Source organism: Pinus tabuliformis, chromosome J (genome assembly GCF_031772625.1).
Source record: "Pinus tabuliformis cultivar Carrire ecotype Pingquan chromosome J, CPIR1, whole genome shotgun sequence".
Lineage (NCBI taxonomy): Eukaryota > Viridiplantae > Streptophyta > Pinopsida > Pinales > Pinaceae > Pinus > Pinus tabuliformis.
This window is the reverse complement of record NC_142295.1, coordinates 1,183,820,256-1,183,836,080: the sequence shown is the minus strand read 5'-3', so window position 1 is coordinate 1,183,836,080 and position 15,825 is coordinate 1,183,820,256.

Sequence of the window (15,825 nt, the reverse complement as noted above, 5' to 3'; positions counted from 1 at the left end):
ATTCCTTTGACGCACTGTTGTTAGTTCACAAATTTAAATTTTCGTTGTTGTGCGTCACAATTATGCATCGGTGCACACGTATAACATTTTAGCACTGATACAGAAAGTTCACGTTATCGAACACACCGAGCTATAACTATGTTTAAATATTATTTGTGCGGTGTTGGACACTTACTCTGCCAAGGGTTAAGGTGTGGGAGATTAATGATCAAAGGAATCCAAGAGACATTGGAATATGAATCCAACAATCACAAGAATGTATTATAAATGTACATCAATGTTAATAGAAAATGCATTCCAATGCTCATCTATCACATCCAGCCTTCTCCATGGTTATGCCTGACATGGTATCAGAGCGTCAGGTCTATAGGTCCCCAATTTAAGCTTCTCCTTAAATAGTGTTGGCATGTGTTGCATACAGTTCTAAAAATCAGTTCAAAAACACTCCCTACCATCTATGTACGTCATTCCTTCCTACCCTATTCAAATTAGAACCATTAATTTTATGGTGTAGTGATTTCAGGCGTTTCTCTGCATTTGTGTAGAGTTGTCCCTTTGTCAGCTACTTCCTTGCCTGGTCTCTGGCTGATAGTAATATCAGTTTTCTGACTCTGTCTTTGTGAGTTGGGTGTGTTCTACCCATCTATGTGCAGTCTACCCAGACCTGCCTCTATTCAAGTGTGCGTTCACACCTGTACCATAACATTTTTCTGAATTCTCCCCAATGTTGTGCTGCATCCTTAACGCTCACCTCTCCCTTTATGCATCCTTGTCTGGTATATCAGTTGAGCAAAAAGATTGAATCGAGAACATAAATTATTGCAACAGTGTTTTTTACATAACCTGAGAGCATAAGTTCCCTAAGATGTGAGAGCGTGATCGTGAAAACTGGAAAACACCATCGCGACCCCATAGAGCTAATATATAGTTGTTGTGATCGTCACTGCAAAGTGGTTCATAGGAAATTGTGTGGGACGGGTCTCAAGCAGTGAAACCATCGAATGAATTGCCTTCTGAAGAGGCAGGAGAAGCAACGATTCCTATCACGCCTTTGAACACAGGTAATATTTTGAAAGAAGCAGTTACAAAGAAATCTTTGAAAGTTGCTACTGGGAATTTTCCTACCGAGCTTGTTGCAATGTGGAAGTTATTCTGAGGCAAATCTTAAAGATTTAGAGAAACATATGGTGCGTTGAAATTTTACAGGGCTGAGTTGGTATCGTAGAAATCTTCAGAAGCATTTTATAAACCGGAAGACAGAAGGAAGGATAGTTCACAAGGAAAAGGATGGTATTTTGAGCTTAATGATATTTGTTGTGGGTGCTAGTGAAAGTTGGTTTGAATTTTCAACCTGTGCTATTCGTTGTTCAATTTCTGGTGCAACCATGAGCGTGGATCCTGCATTAATATATTTATTGTTCAATTAATCTATCTCTTATTGAGGTCATATCTCCTGTGCGGTCATATATATAAGTGTGTGTGTGGTATGTAATGTATGCTAGTGATTGAAGTGTTAAAACAAAAAAATGCATTGGTCGTTGCATTGAAAAAGTCGTTGGGTGATAGCATAAAATAGTTGGCCAAAGTCTTTGGTTTCAAAAAATGCATAGCTTAAAATATTCAGTATTCTTCTGGCACACCTGATGGAACATTCCAGCAGGTGAGATAAGGATGCGAACATGTTGAATATTTTCCCCTGTCCTCTACATTTCAATGAAATGCAATACGGTCTATTGAGGATCGCTATGGGTGTGACAAAGATAACACCCACGATGGCTCTCTATTCTCAGCTCATGTATGGACTGTGTATTGAAATGGACACAAGGTGTTTTTTGGTTATAAAACGTAATTTTACAAAAGAAAAACCGAGCCATATTGAAGGTGATGTAGTCTGTATCAATCAAGGACGAAGTTTTTCCTACTGTGAGTCAGGGAGATGAAGATGAACTCATGTATATGAGAGCAACCTAAACAAATAAATGGGTCTTTTGATTTATATTCCTTTCATATGATCAATCCTGATGGAAACATAATTATCAAGCTTGATGAAGCGTTGGAGCTCAGGGAAGGACATGATGTTCATTGCTCTTTATGTTGACTCTTGGTATCCACATTGTCCATATAATATGGTTCCCCTTCCTCCTCGCAGGTTTGTAGGAGAAGAAGATATTTTCCTGCTCTAGGAAGTAGAGATACATTTAACAGGTGAAGGTGACTTAACCCTTAAAGGATAAGGTGACCTGTGTCTTGCAAGTGATTTCCTGGGAGAAGATTTCCAAGGTGAATCAGACAGACATCCTGTCAGGACAATCCCATGTCTGATCTTTACGAGGGGAGGAAGCAACCCCTCTTCCTCCAGACAAGTTCTCTATTGTAACATGTGAGACTGATATCGAATTTGAAAGAGGTAGAGAGTGTCTATTTGACTCGGGGCTTCTCTTCATTTCGATCTTCATAGTTAATTATTTCACAGGAGCATTCCCTCGATCCGCTTGCAGATGGAGACTTCATAGATGGTGATGTTCTCTTTCCAAAGCTAGAAGTATCTTGGTCGATGGTGATGTTGACTCATTCAAAGTTCCAAAATTTCCAGCGATAAAGAGTTGATGTCCATTAGTTATTAAAAGCGCCTTCGTTGGCCCTCTCATTTCCTCGATCCACCAGATACGAGGCAACTGCTACGAAATTCATCATCAACTGCTTGCATTTCTTCTCTCTTCACTGCTTTAAGACTGTAAAATTTGGTGATTTCCACCTAGATTCTCTCTAATCTGGTTGGGAATTTTTTATCAGTTGGGGTTTGCGGACCATTTTGGCAGATTCATTGGGTTGTCTTTTCTCAGCGTGGGGAAGAGAGCTTCGATTCGTACAGACAATAGAAACTGATTAATTCTCTTATTGCTAGTGTATTTTCAGTAGAAATTGAAACACTTTAATTTTAAGTTTGATTTGTCTGAAAAATGACTCAAATTTATGAAGTATTAAAGTTCCTAAAAACTTTGATACAATCTACTATTGATGACACCATCTGAATCAACAAAGACTCTCTCTCAGAAATTCAGACTTGTCTGCAAAATGCACATGACAAAATTGATTTTTTGCAGCTTGAATCTCTGCTACAGCAAGAGGATCTACAACAACATAGTCATGATTCTGAACTTGTTTTTGTTCTGAATAATCCCATTTTTTAGTCCAAAGTTGAATGTAATCAACAGCCAAAAATTGTTCAGATCACTAAGCCCAATACAAGAGCAGATTTGAATACAGAAGCATAAATTCAGCATACACTTCCCAAGCCAATCATCAGACCTTGGGAAGAGCTTATCAACAACAAACACAGAACAAGCCTTGGATATGATAAGGAGGCAACCTTTCATATTCCAGAATATTCCAAGCCCATTCAATTTCAAAGTGTTGGATTCCTTCATGACAGTGTATCTTTAGTTGTTATAGATTTTGCTCCTCTTTCACAACAACAACAACAGAATATTATATGCCAACATTGTGACCGAGTTGGCCATATGAAAGATCATTGTTTTGATCTTCATCCATTTGAGCATTGTCATAAAACCACTCATTTTTCACACAGATGCTTCAAAAACAAACCTCCTACAAGAACAAAGATTCATCTTGGATGGATCACTTCTTGGCAATGGGCTTCAATAGCCAAGATATTTCAATCATATGTTAGAATATCTTCTAGAATATTAAAAGGTCTTTCAGTTGAGTTTTCTCCATCTTCTCACCTTGTATTTGATGGGGGGGGGGGGGAGTGATGGTCATATACAAGCTTCAAATCCACATCAAGTGAGCCTGAGACACAAACTACCATACCATATTCAGATTTGTAGACGGAGACAAAGATGCCCTTGAGCATGCCTTCGGTTAATGGTCAGCCTTAAACCATCTATGCAGGTTTGAGACCTCCCTCTTCAGGTTGAGATTCTCCCTCTTCAAATAATTGGGGACACTTCCTCTAGCAGAAGACTTCATCTTCTTTCTAGTTCTGGAAGGGTTCCAAGAATTTCATTAAACATTCCAAAGTTGGTGGTCATCCTTAAACCGCCACAGGTTGTAGACCTCCCTTTTCCAGGTTGAAGGTCTCCCTCTCCAAAGCATTAGGGACACTTCCTCCAGCAGAAGATTTCAACTTCTTGCGAAACTTGGAAGAGTTCCGGGAATTGCACTACGTGTTCCATTGTTGGTGGTCATCCTTAAACCACCACCTTATTCCAACATTTTAGAGAGCTCATTCAGCCTAGTGTTGCCATGCATTTTTGCACATTTTGTATTATAGCTCTCTTCTTGGACTCATACATACCCTTTTGGATGCCGGGGGGGGTGGTGTTGGACACCTAATCTGCCAAATGTTAAGGTGTGGGAGATGAATGGTCAAGAGAATGTTCTTTATGGAGGCTGATTCATCCGACAGTTGGCGTTTGAGGAGTTCTTCCGCTTGCTTGCATTCTTCATCTTCCTCCTTACGCACCGCTTGGTTAACCTCCATGGCCCTGCCAACCACATGCTTCATGATCCAGTAGAATTGTAACGTTCTATTGAATAACGAGTCCCTGCCTCTGGAAGTGCCTGGGTCAGAGATTATAGCCCAGTCCTCACGGGGGATCTCCTGGTTCGCACTTATTTCCCTCAGCTCGCGTTCCCATTCATGGATGAGAGCGCGGACCTCAGGAGAAATGCCAGACATGTACCCATCAATCAGGTGAAGGAGTTTATCGAAGTCGGGCTTTCTGCCTCTTTTTTTAGGGTGACTACTGTGCCGGCTTCCTTCTTCTGTTTAGGAGTGTTCCTTCTTGGAGCCATATTTCCTCTGGTCCTACCTGTCACAGCAGAAAGCCGAGAGTCAGTGCAAGAGATATAGAGCCTGGTCGGGGTCTGGTCCATGCTGGCAACGAGCTTAGCATGGGAAGCCTCACGTGACATTAGAACAGGGCCAATATGTTCACGTCGGTAAAAGACCCGCCACCTTTTGACAGGAGTTCGGAGAACCCCCCAGCCAACAGAGCAAAGAGACCAGACGACCTTGGTCAGCGGAAGGGAGGAACAGAATTGGAGCCGGCCACAGTAGAAAACCAGAGAGAAGAGAATAACATGGGTGCTAGGACCCTCCAGAAGCATGGCGAGACCCGGTGAAGCCCCCCAAACTGCCTGACTCTTGGAGCAGGACATGGCCTTACCATAAATCAGAACTTTCCCATCCAGGGACTGGAAAAGGAGGAACCAGAAGGAGCCCGAGGGACCCTTAACGTCGCAGCGACAGGGGCTCTACTTACAGGGCCAAAGCATATCCATCCAGACCAAGAGACCAGAAAAACAAGCATGCATGCCTGAGGGACGAGGACAGAAGGAAACATACCACCTTTTCTTGCTGAGGCCGATGAGGAGGGCTGGTCGCAGAGATGTGCAGGCGTCTTTCTATTCTTTGTCATTCTTCTTGTTGAGCGAAATGAGCCTACCATCTGTTTTCTTGGGTTTATTAACTCGATGTCGTGTCGAGCATGCCGCCACTTGGCTTATAGAAATTCTGGCCTCCGCTTGTCCATTTATTTTTCCGTCACGCCAACCGGTTTTTTCCTCTCAGAAAGTGGCGTGGATTGTCCTTTCCACATCATGCATCATCATTCCTTTCTCTGTCCAGCTGCTCTTGCCGTAGCCCAACTTGACTCCTTTTGCCACCTATCTTCCTTCCCCTCCTCATTCTCTCGAGTTCCGGAGCTGGTCCTAGATTTTTCTTTAATGATGCCTCAGCTCGCATGTCCCCTCCGTTTATTCGGCCATTCTCGTCATGCCGCGTCACCTGCCTATCATGTGCCTGCCTTACCCTTCTGCCTGTTCCCACGTAGGAGCTGTCTGAGCCTTGCTGATGAGGATTATCTCCGCCTCCGCTGCGTGCCGCCTGATCTTGGCCGTTCGTTTTCCCCATGCTTTTCCTTCCTGCATCATCGTTTAGAAGTTGTTGGAGTTGGTTTTTCTCTTCCTGATGCAAAAGAGGCAGACCCTCGCTATCAATTTCCTTGCCCCGGTTCCGACAACCCCAATTCGCAAGCCAATCTGTCGGCTTGTTACCTGCACGCCTGCTGTGGGTCGGGAGGAGATAATCAATTTTTGGAATGAGCTTTCCAATTTCGCTTACCAGCCAAGCGGTTCTCCAGCTTTTGCTGATTCTTTCCGCTAGAATTTTCTTCTGGAGCTTCCTGACCATGTCAATTACCAGCTTTGAGTCCCCCTCGATTTTTATTCGTTTAAAGTTTGCCCGGAGATCTATTTCCAGTCCTCGTTTCAGAGCGTGCAGCTCTACTTCATTATTCGAAGCTTCCCCACAGTCCATCGCGAAAGTTCTGAGAGTGTTTCCCTCTGCGTCTCTAAAGACTCTGCCAATGTCGGCCTCGCCTGGGTTGTGCTTTGCAGCTCCGTCGAAGTTCAATTTTGTGAATCCATGTGGAGGGCATCTGTACTGGTTACTTTCAGTCACCTCTTTGGCCTTATCTGCTCGAGAATCCCCACAGTTTACCATACTCTGTCTAATCTCTAATTTTTCCAGGATGGTTTCTTCCGAATTCGAGACTTTCCAGTCTTCGTCTTTCCAACATTCCGAAAGGATTGTTTCCCGGAGGTTTCTGGTGACCTGCTCCCAGATTGCTGCGGTAGTTCTGGTTTCTGCTTTGAAAATGGCCCCATTCCGGGCTTTCCAGATATTCCAGAGGAGGAATCCAGCGGAGAGGAGCCAGGCACGGTTAACAACCGGGTTCAGGTAAGGCTTCTTTGGCCAATTGATGATTGTGCTTACAATATTTTGCTGGTTACGGTGTTGCCTCTCAAACAAATTGCGGTGGTTGTTCCACAAGGAGGAGCTGATGGAGCAGCGGTTCAACAAGTGCTCCATGGTTTCCTCTTGGGCGAGGCAAAGGGCGCAGCGGGACGGGCCATGGCTACCTTTCCGCAGAATTTGGTCCCAGGTAAGCACTCTACCGTGTAGAACTGTCCAAATGAAGAAAGAAATTTTAGGCCAATGCTTAATTTCCCAGAGATTTTTCCATTGGTTGTTTGCCGGATGAAGGTTGATGTTGGTATGAAGGTGGTAGGCTTCTGCTGTAGTGAAATTTCCTTGTATGTGTTTGCCCCACCTGAGAATGTCAGACCCCATTTTCTTTGCTATTTTCCGCGATGCCATCTCTGTATAGTAATCCTGCCATCTATCGGTTTCTGGTGCTCCTGCCCAGTCTTCTTTAAATTTCCAATTTCGCCAGTATCCTGCCTCGTCAGGCTTCCAGAAGTTGCCAACAGTTGAAGCCCCTGCCTAGGTCGAAAAGGTAAGGATGGCATGGAGGTTGTCTTTTTGAATAAGACGATCTCTTTGCTGCCAGGATTCCTCCCAGAATCTGGCTTTGTCTCCTTCCCAGATTTCCCAGAAACTGTGCTCCCTTATCAGATCCTTGTTGCCTCTAGCCAGGTTCCATATTGCAGAACCTCTGGTCTCTGTCGTGCTTCTCAGTTTGTCTTCAATTTCCCCTGTCTCGTCGTATTTTCTTTCCCAGAGTATCTTCCACAGGTCAGGGCCCCCCTGAAGCCACCGCCACCAGAGCTTCGCGCCCATTACTTGATTGAGGACGAAGGGGTCGCAAAGTCCAAGACTGCCAGCTTTAGGATGCCAGCAGAGCCACTCCCATGAGATAAGGGCCCACTTTCTAGTTTCGCTAGTCCCTTGCCAGAGGAAGTTTTTGAACAGGGAGACCAGCTTTTGGCTCGCAGCCTTAGGAATTGCTTGGCAAGAGAGCTGGTAGTTTGGGATTGCCTGCAGAACAGATTTCAATAGGGTTACCCGGCTTGGGGCATTTAGCGAGCAGTGGGTCCAGTTCTCCATTCTATTGCGGATTTTCTTGATTAGCAGATTCCAGTTGGTCGACCGGAATTGGTGCTCATTTAACATGATTCCCAGGTATTTGGAGGGGAATGATCCTTTGTTGAAGCCTAGAGTACGAGCCAAGAACCTTTGGACTGCCAAGGAGGTGTTGAAGAAGAACACTTCCGATTTTTCTTTATTTATTTCCATCCTGGAGGCTCTGCTAAATTGAGATAGGGATTTGATAATTCTTTGGGCCTCCTTTAGGGTGGCCTGACCGTAAAGCATTACGTCGTCCACAAATTGCTGGTGGGAGACCGGAATATCTTCCCCACAGATGCAGAGGCCTTTTATTTGTTCTTTAGAAACCTGAGCCTTAACCAGTCTGCCTAGGCCGTCTGCAGCCAGGATGAAGAGGAAAGGAGACAGGGGGTCTCCCTGTCTTAGCCCACGCGAAGGAGTGAAAGCTTCAGAGGGGGAGCCATTTAGGAGGATTGACAGGACGAGGGAGCTAACCATAGACAGGATCCATTTTATCCATCGTTGATCAAACCCATAGGATTTTAGGATACCTTCCAGATAGGTCCAGCTAAGCCTGTCAAACACCTTGGCCAGATCCAATTTGATAAGCATGCCTGGGGCTCGGGAGCTTTTCAGGGAATGGATCACTTCCTGGGCGACTATGATGCCATCGGTGATCTGCCTTCCTTGGACAAAGCCAGTTTGCTCTGGGGCAATGAGATCCGGCAGGATAGGCTTAAGCCTATTGACAATGATAGTTGCAAGGATTTTGTAAACCACATTACATAGTGAGATGGGCCTAAAACCCTGTGGTTCATCTGAGCAGCCAGACTTAGGAATTAACGCCAGGAAGGTGGCATTCAAACCTTGGTGCATGCGTTTGGAGCATCTGGATTCTTCCACTAGATCAAGTAGATCATTTCCTATGAAGCTCCAAGTGGCCTGATAGAATTCAATGGTGAATCCATCAGGACCTGGGGCCTTATTTTTAGCCATTTTGTTTATTGCTTCCTCCAGTTCATCCTTGGAGATTATCCGAAGAAGGGCCAGGTTTTGATCTCTAGAGACTTTCTTGGGAATATGGTGGCTGATTTTGTCTATGTCCTCAGCTCTGTTGATATTAGGTTCAGAGAGAATACCTTTGAAATGCTCCACCAAAAGATGTTCAATTTCATCTTGCTGAGTCACTTTGTTTCCTTCCTTGTCCTTCAAGGAGAATATTCTGTTGTGTTGGCGGTGATTTATCATGGCTTTGTGGAAAAATTTGGAGTTTTTGTCGCCTTCTTTGAGCCATTGGATTCAGGATTTTTGTTTCCACAGGATTTCCTCCTGTTTTCTCCTTTCCTCTAATTGGGTGATTACTCTACCTTCCTCCTCTGCCAGAGCCTGACTTCGGCCGTCCAAAATGATTTGCTGCTGGATTCTTTCCATTCTGGCTTGGAGTTTTCCCTGCTCCTGCTGGATATTACCAAATTCTTCCTTGTTCCACTTTTTAATTTTGCTTTTAATTTCTTTGAGCCTTTGCTGAAATGAGCGCATTTTGCTGAGGCCCTCCTTTCCACTTTTGTTGTCCTGCCACCATCCTTTTACTTTGTCTAGGAAGTCAGGGGCTCGAAGCCAAAAGGACTCGAACCGGAAGGGCCTCCTTTTGCTCTGATTATTTAAGGCTATTTCCAGCTTTATTGGCTAGTGATCCGACCCTGCTGAGGGTAGGATAGAGGCTTCATAGAAGATATCCAGCTCAATTATGTGTTCTGAAATGAGGAATCTGTCCAGTCTTGAAGCTATTTGTTTGGAGCCGCCTCTTCTGTTGTTCCATGTGTATTTTCCGTTGATGGTTGGGATATCCACTACTCTTAATTCTGTCTGCACTTCTCTGAATCTTTCCATTTCTGTGTCTTCCCTGCTTATTCCACCTTTTTTCTCTTCTCGAGAAGCAATTAAGTTGAAGTCTCCAGCCAGGATCCATCTCTGTTCCTGGTGTAAACTTCGGAGCTTAGTCAGCTGAGTGAGGAATAGGTCTCGGTCTACACGGGTGTGGGGCCCATAGACAGCTGAGATTGCAACCCATTCACTTTGTCCTATTAGTCTGAATTGCTCGGTGAGGATTCTTGGCATTCCTATCCACCAGTCAGCGAGGACTTCAGCTGGGTTCCAGAGGATAGCTATTCCTCCTGCACTGCCTTTGGGGTCTATAGTGACATGGTCGTATCTTGGTTTTATTTTATTAAGGATTTCCTCCATTTTCTATCCTGGGATTTTGGTTTCTTGGAGAAGCATGATCTGAGGTTTGTCTTGTTTGAGTCGTGCTGCCAGATATCTTTGTTTTCCTTTACTATTTAAGCCTCTGATATTCCATGAGGTCAAAATCATTGATTAACTTGAGAGAGGGTTTGGAACACCGCTGAAAGCGGTACTACTTTTCCAGTGTTGACTAGGGTTTCTCCCATAAGTTGTATGGTTTCCTTGATGTTTCTTCTTCCTCTCTTTTTTTCCCCCTTTATTGTGACCAGTCTGATCTAATCTGGTTTCTTTTTGAGTCTCTTGGTTTTCTGCTGATGGGGCTTTGCCTTTTTCTAATTTGGTTTTGTATTGTTGGAAGGTTTCAGTATACAGCTTCTTTTGATCTTCGGGGATAAACCTCTCGTCCAGGTTCTTCCATTCATGCAACAGATTTTCCAACACTTCCTCTTCCTGGCTTAGGTCCTCCCTACTGGACTCCTGGTCTGTCTCCATCTGATCTGTTTGTTCCTCTATTTCCTTCTCTTGTTCTTGTGTCTCACTCGGGGCCTTTCTTTTAGCTAGGATCCTTTCATTAGATTCACTGCAGTCTGAGCCTTTATCCTCCTGTTGTTCCATGTGCTCATCTTCCTCATCCTCATCTACCTGCAGTATAGAAAAATTGTTTGGTTTCACTTTGTCAGGTTGTTTTCCTTTCCTATATTTCTGGGGGGGTTTCTTGTTGGGTTTCTTTTTGTTTCTCACCTCTTTGAATTCCTCCTGATCTGACTCTCTCTTGTTTCTTTGGGGCCCTCTAACTTCTTCTTCCTCCCAGGTTATTGGGCATTCCTTTGCTAGATGGCCATGGGTATGGCATCTATGACACCTGAACGGAATATGCTCATAGTCTATGCTTTGCTGCCAGATCTCTTCGTGGTATTCAAGCTCTATAGTGTCGGGGATGGGGTTTGCTAGGTTCATGTAGACACAAATCCTGGCATATGAGGTGTATCTACCTTTCTTTGTAGTATCTGCTATCTTCACGAAGCTTCCTATTGAGTTGCCTATTCCTTCCAGGATATCCGGGTCCCAAAAGTCTGTGGGAAGCCCAAATAGACGGACCCAGACAGGAGCAGCCAGAAAGGTTTCTTTGTCTGGGTTATAACAATCTTCCCAGAAGCGTAAGAACAGACCAGCATTATTATAAAAATATGGGCCATTATCAAAGACCTGTTCTCTATCTTTCAGGTTAAAGAAGATTACCGTAAAGAAGCCCTTCGCTCCCAGCTTGAGCTCGATGTGTCCTTGAGGCTGCCATTTCTGTTGTATCCACTTGGTGAGGTCCCTTTCCGACGGCCAGACTCCAACGAACTTGCATATAAGGGCATGGTCCCTCATGTAACTTCGGTACTTTTCCAGCTTGTTCGCTGGGATGACATATCTGGGTTTCTCTGTTGTACATGGCAGACACTTTCCTCTGCGGCCTGATTGCCAGGCCGCTCCTAGCACCGGCCCCGTGCTCTTCCGTTCCTCTGACTCCTGGTTGCTTTGTCTGTCTCCTGCCGCCACTTCTCGGTAGGAGGGGATCTCTCCCCTCCTGACACTTTCTGTCATTCCTTTTCTGCTTTGGCCGTTGACAGTTCTGCTGGACTAGACTGCGTCGGTTGTCCACACTTTCGTCCCGACTTCCTTAGGTTTTCACCGCTTTGCCACCATTAGGGTTTGAGTTGCAGAGCTCCGTTTTCACTCCGAGTCATCCTAGTGATATAAATTTAAATTACTTTAAAATCTCATAACTTTAATAATAAATTAAATTTTATAAAAATAGAATTTTTTAAGTTATATGAGATGTTGTCACCTAATGTTACATTTAATTACAATACTCCAATTTACATCATAATCTTATATAACTTTATATAGAGATATAAATTAAGGGAAAGTAAAAAAAAAATTAGCTTTCATTATGAGGAAGAAATGTAATGAGTAAAAACATATAATCTACTTTTTACCGAAGGAAGAAATGTAATTTTTTCACATGACAAGAAATAATATTATTGATATTACATTATGTATAATCCATTCTATGTTTCATTTACATGTGATATTTATAACAAAAATATTTTACTGATAAGTAAAATATTTCAATGTCCATATTAAATAACATAATTTTATAGATACTTTATATAGAGAAAAGTAAAGTAATTTAAATTGAAAATTTTCTTATATTTTCACTTTAGTGAGAAAGATTGAGAGAATTCTTATTCCATTAATAGTTGCTTTCTAATTCAATGTATGAGGGATATTTGTAAATTTTTCAATGTTTAATATGGATTTGATATGTAATATTTTAGAAAATATTAATAATAAAAATAATTAAATGTATACATACATGAAAAAATTATGAGGGGGCATATTTTAACATTTTAATGTGGAGAACGTGAATTATAAATAAAATATTTCAATGTCAACTACATATATATTATACCAGCCTAGATCCATCTTAACTCTAGATCTACCAAACGCCTAGAGGGATCAGATCGATTTTCACTCCAGAATATGTTTTCATCTCAAGATCATATTTGATTCCTCTCGATGCTTGGTAGATCCATAGTTAAGATGGATCTAGGTTGCGGGTTATAAAAATTTGTGACTTAAGTTTTTTAAATTTAACAATAGGTTGAAATTTATAAACCAATATTAAATTAGTTAAATTGTATTTTTGAACAATTTATTATCACTACTATTTTATATTAAAAACTGAATGAGTTACACATTTTCGTCTTATTAAGAACTAACTAAATTATTTTACCTTTAATTATTATTTTCTTGTCACGATTGAAATATTTTAGTAATTAAGTTAGATTGAATATCAATGAACTATCTAAGCAATAGAAAAATATTTATCATAATTTTACAGTCATAATTTCAACCATACTAAACTTTGTAATTTATAAAAATATCTCTGCATTTTTTCTCAAGTCATTTTGCATGCAATTTCATATATGAAAGTTTGATATAAGTTCACCAATACATAATCTATAATAAATATTATTTCATAAAAATAAACATCATGATGATAACCATCTAACAATCATAAACATCATCTAAGATACACATTCAAATTCACTACCATCATCTAATTATATACACCTCTAGCACATATAAATGTCATTAGCTAGCACACAAATCTAATAATCTAACAGAGCATCATCATCATGATCACATCTAACAAAACACAAACATCGTAATCTAACATCATCACCACACACATCCTCAAATTTGTATAAATATCATGTCAAATAATTGATATGACATACACATCTATCGATAAGCACATTAAATAAACATATCTAACATGACCTAATAATATACACATCAAAACCAACATATAAATTAAGTGCAAAAACATAACAAAAAAAATACATCACATATATATATATATAAACAAGTCCAATAACTACATCAATTCAAATAAGTGCAATCAAATATCTGATAAAACAGACACAGTGTCGGGTTGGTCTATAGTAGAGGACGATGGATGGTCAACCATTGTTTGATCAATGTTTGTTGAACTCAACTGGGGTGGAGGAGGAGGTGGCTAGTCTGCATGAGTAGAAGACGGTGGATGGTCAACTACGTTTGCGCCCTCAACGTGGTTTTTTGAACTCTAAGGTGGAGGAGGAGGAGGTGGTTGGAATGATCCAGGTGGATATTGGTGGCCACCTACCAATTCCACTTGGACCCCCACCATTGTTTCTTTCAGTTTCCTTAATTGTAGCACATTTTACTATTTTTAGCATTTTTTCGGGTCCTGAACTTCTAGAGCTATTTTGAGCCCCTAAACGACGTTTTTTAGGAAAACTGGGAGAAACATGGGCCCATTGTCCAATGGTGCTCACCCAAAAGTTGTAGTCCTCGAATAGATATTTCTAATGAGGTATGCACGCATCAAACAGAGATCGTATGCCAAAGTTACGACCCCGTGAAGTTGATGTACCAATTTACCCAAACAGGGCCCATAGTTTGACGCTTCATCTCCTAGGGTTAGGTTTTTGGATGTTTAGGGTTTTCCATTGTTTCTCAACAATAAATAGGCCTTTGAGCCTCATTGTAAGATAGTTCATAGGCATGTAGCTGCCACATCTCTTCTCAGAGATAAGCTACCATCGCCTGAGCTAGTTTATTTCCATATCTGTTTGTAAGCATATTTCAATATTTTACATCAATGAAGTATTATTTCTATTGCATCTCTATATTTATGGTCATATCTGTAATTTGTTGTGTTCCTGTTTAAATTCGGATCAGTGGTATCAGATCATTCTGCTCTTTCTCTATTTTTCTTTGCATGTCCCCAACGAGGTCGGGATATAAGGAGCTAAGGCTTGAACTGGTAGAACCTTTGCAAGACTAGCCTCGCAAATCCCGATGGCCTCTCATGGTGGATGAAAAAAAAGATGAGTGGGCAGGAGATCCTATCAAAATCTTGCTCGAAGAGGCCCTCGAGTGAAAAAGGAACGCGATGATGGATAACTTTTCCCAAATCCTTCAGCGACTACCCAGGGGCGACACATCTACTTCTAGCAGCTACTCTAGAAGCGCCACACCCTTTAAGGTACAAGTTAACTTTGATATTCCCATATTTGAGGGTCAGATAGACGCAGACGCTATAGATAAATGGTTAAATCTGCTAGAAGGGTATTTTTCCATTCATGATTTTTTCAGTCATGAAAATATTACTTTCACTCTTCTAAAAGCCGCCCCCCACGTCAAGGACTGGTGGGAAACCTACTGCGAGAAGAAGGATGAAATTACGGCCTCACTGTTTTCAGCCACACCCACTTGGAATTCATTATGGAATGCCATCAAGGAGTAGTACTACCTTGTCAGAAGCTATGAGGACAAATACATAATGTGGACCATGTTGCAGCAGGGAAGGGACCAAGACGTGCCGGAGTTTACCAATATTTTTCATACCCTTCACACAAAATTGGGTATCAAGGATTCTGAGTTGAATTTGGTACTCAAATATTGCGGCTACCTAAACAGGTACATCTAGGATGATATGGAGTTCCTGGACATCTCCTTGCTCGGCACGGTGTACCGATACGCTGTCAAGATCGAGCAGAAGCTTAAACAGAAGAAGTGAGACTTTGGATCTGCGAATCTGAAGGAAGGGAAAGGGCCCCCCAAACCGTTGAACAAAGGACAAAGCCAAGGCGGGGTGGCCTAGGACAACCCGACAAAGCCGCAACCAAAGAAAAACACCGCAAAGCCGAAGAAGGACATGGGAAAGTGGTGTGAAATCCATAAGATCTCCACTCACAACACAAGTGAGTTTTGGGCCAAGAAGTCACTGGTGGCCGAGCTAAAGTCTTCAGAATCAGACTCATGTTCCGACTATGAGTCAGAACCTGATAAGGGGAATGATAAAGGGAAGCAGATTATCGATGCAGAGCCCAACACCATCGTTGCCCCCACAAAGATCCAGAAGGAGGAACCCAAGGATCCAGATGAGGAGGAGCACCTCTTCCACTCCCAGATGTGGGTAAAGGGTTCTCCGATACAATTCATTATCGACATCGGGAGCCAAAAGAACCTCATTTCGGCAGAGGTTGTGAAGCGGCTGGGCTTACCAACCTCAACACATCCACAATCATACACCATCGGGTGGCTTCACTAAGCATGGGCTCTTCGCGTGAACCAGCAGTGTCGCCTTCCATACAACA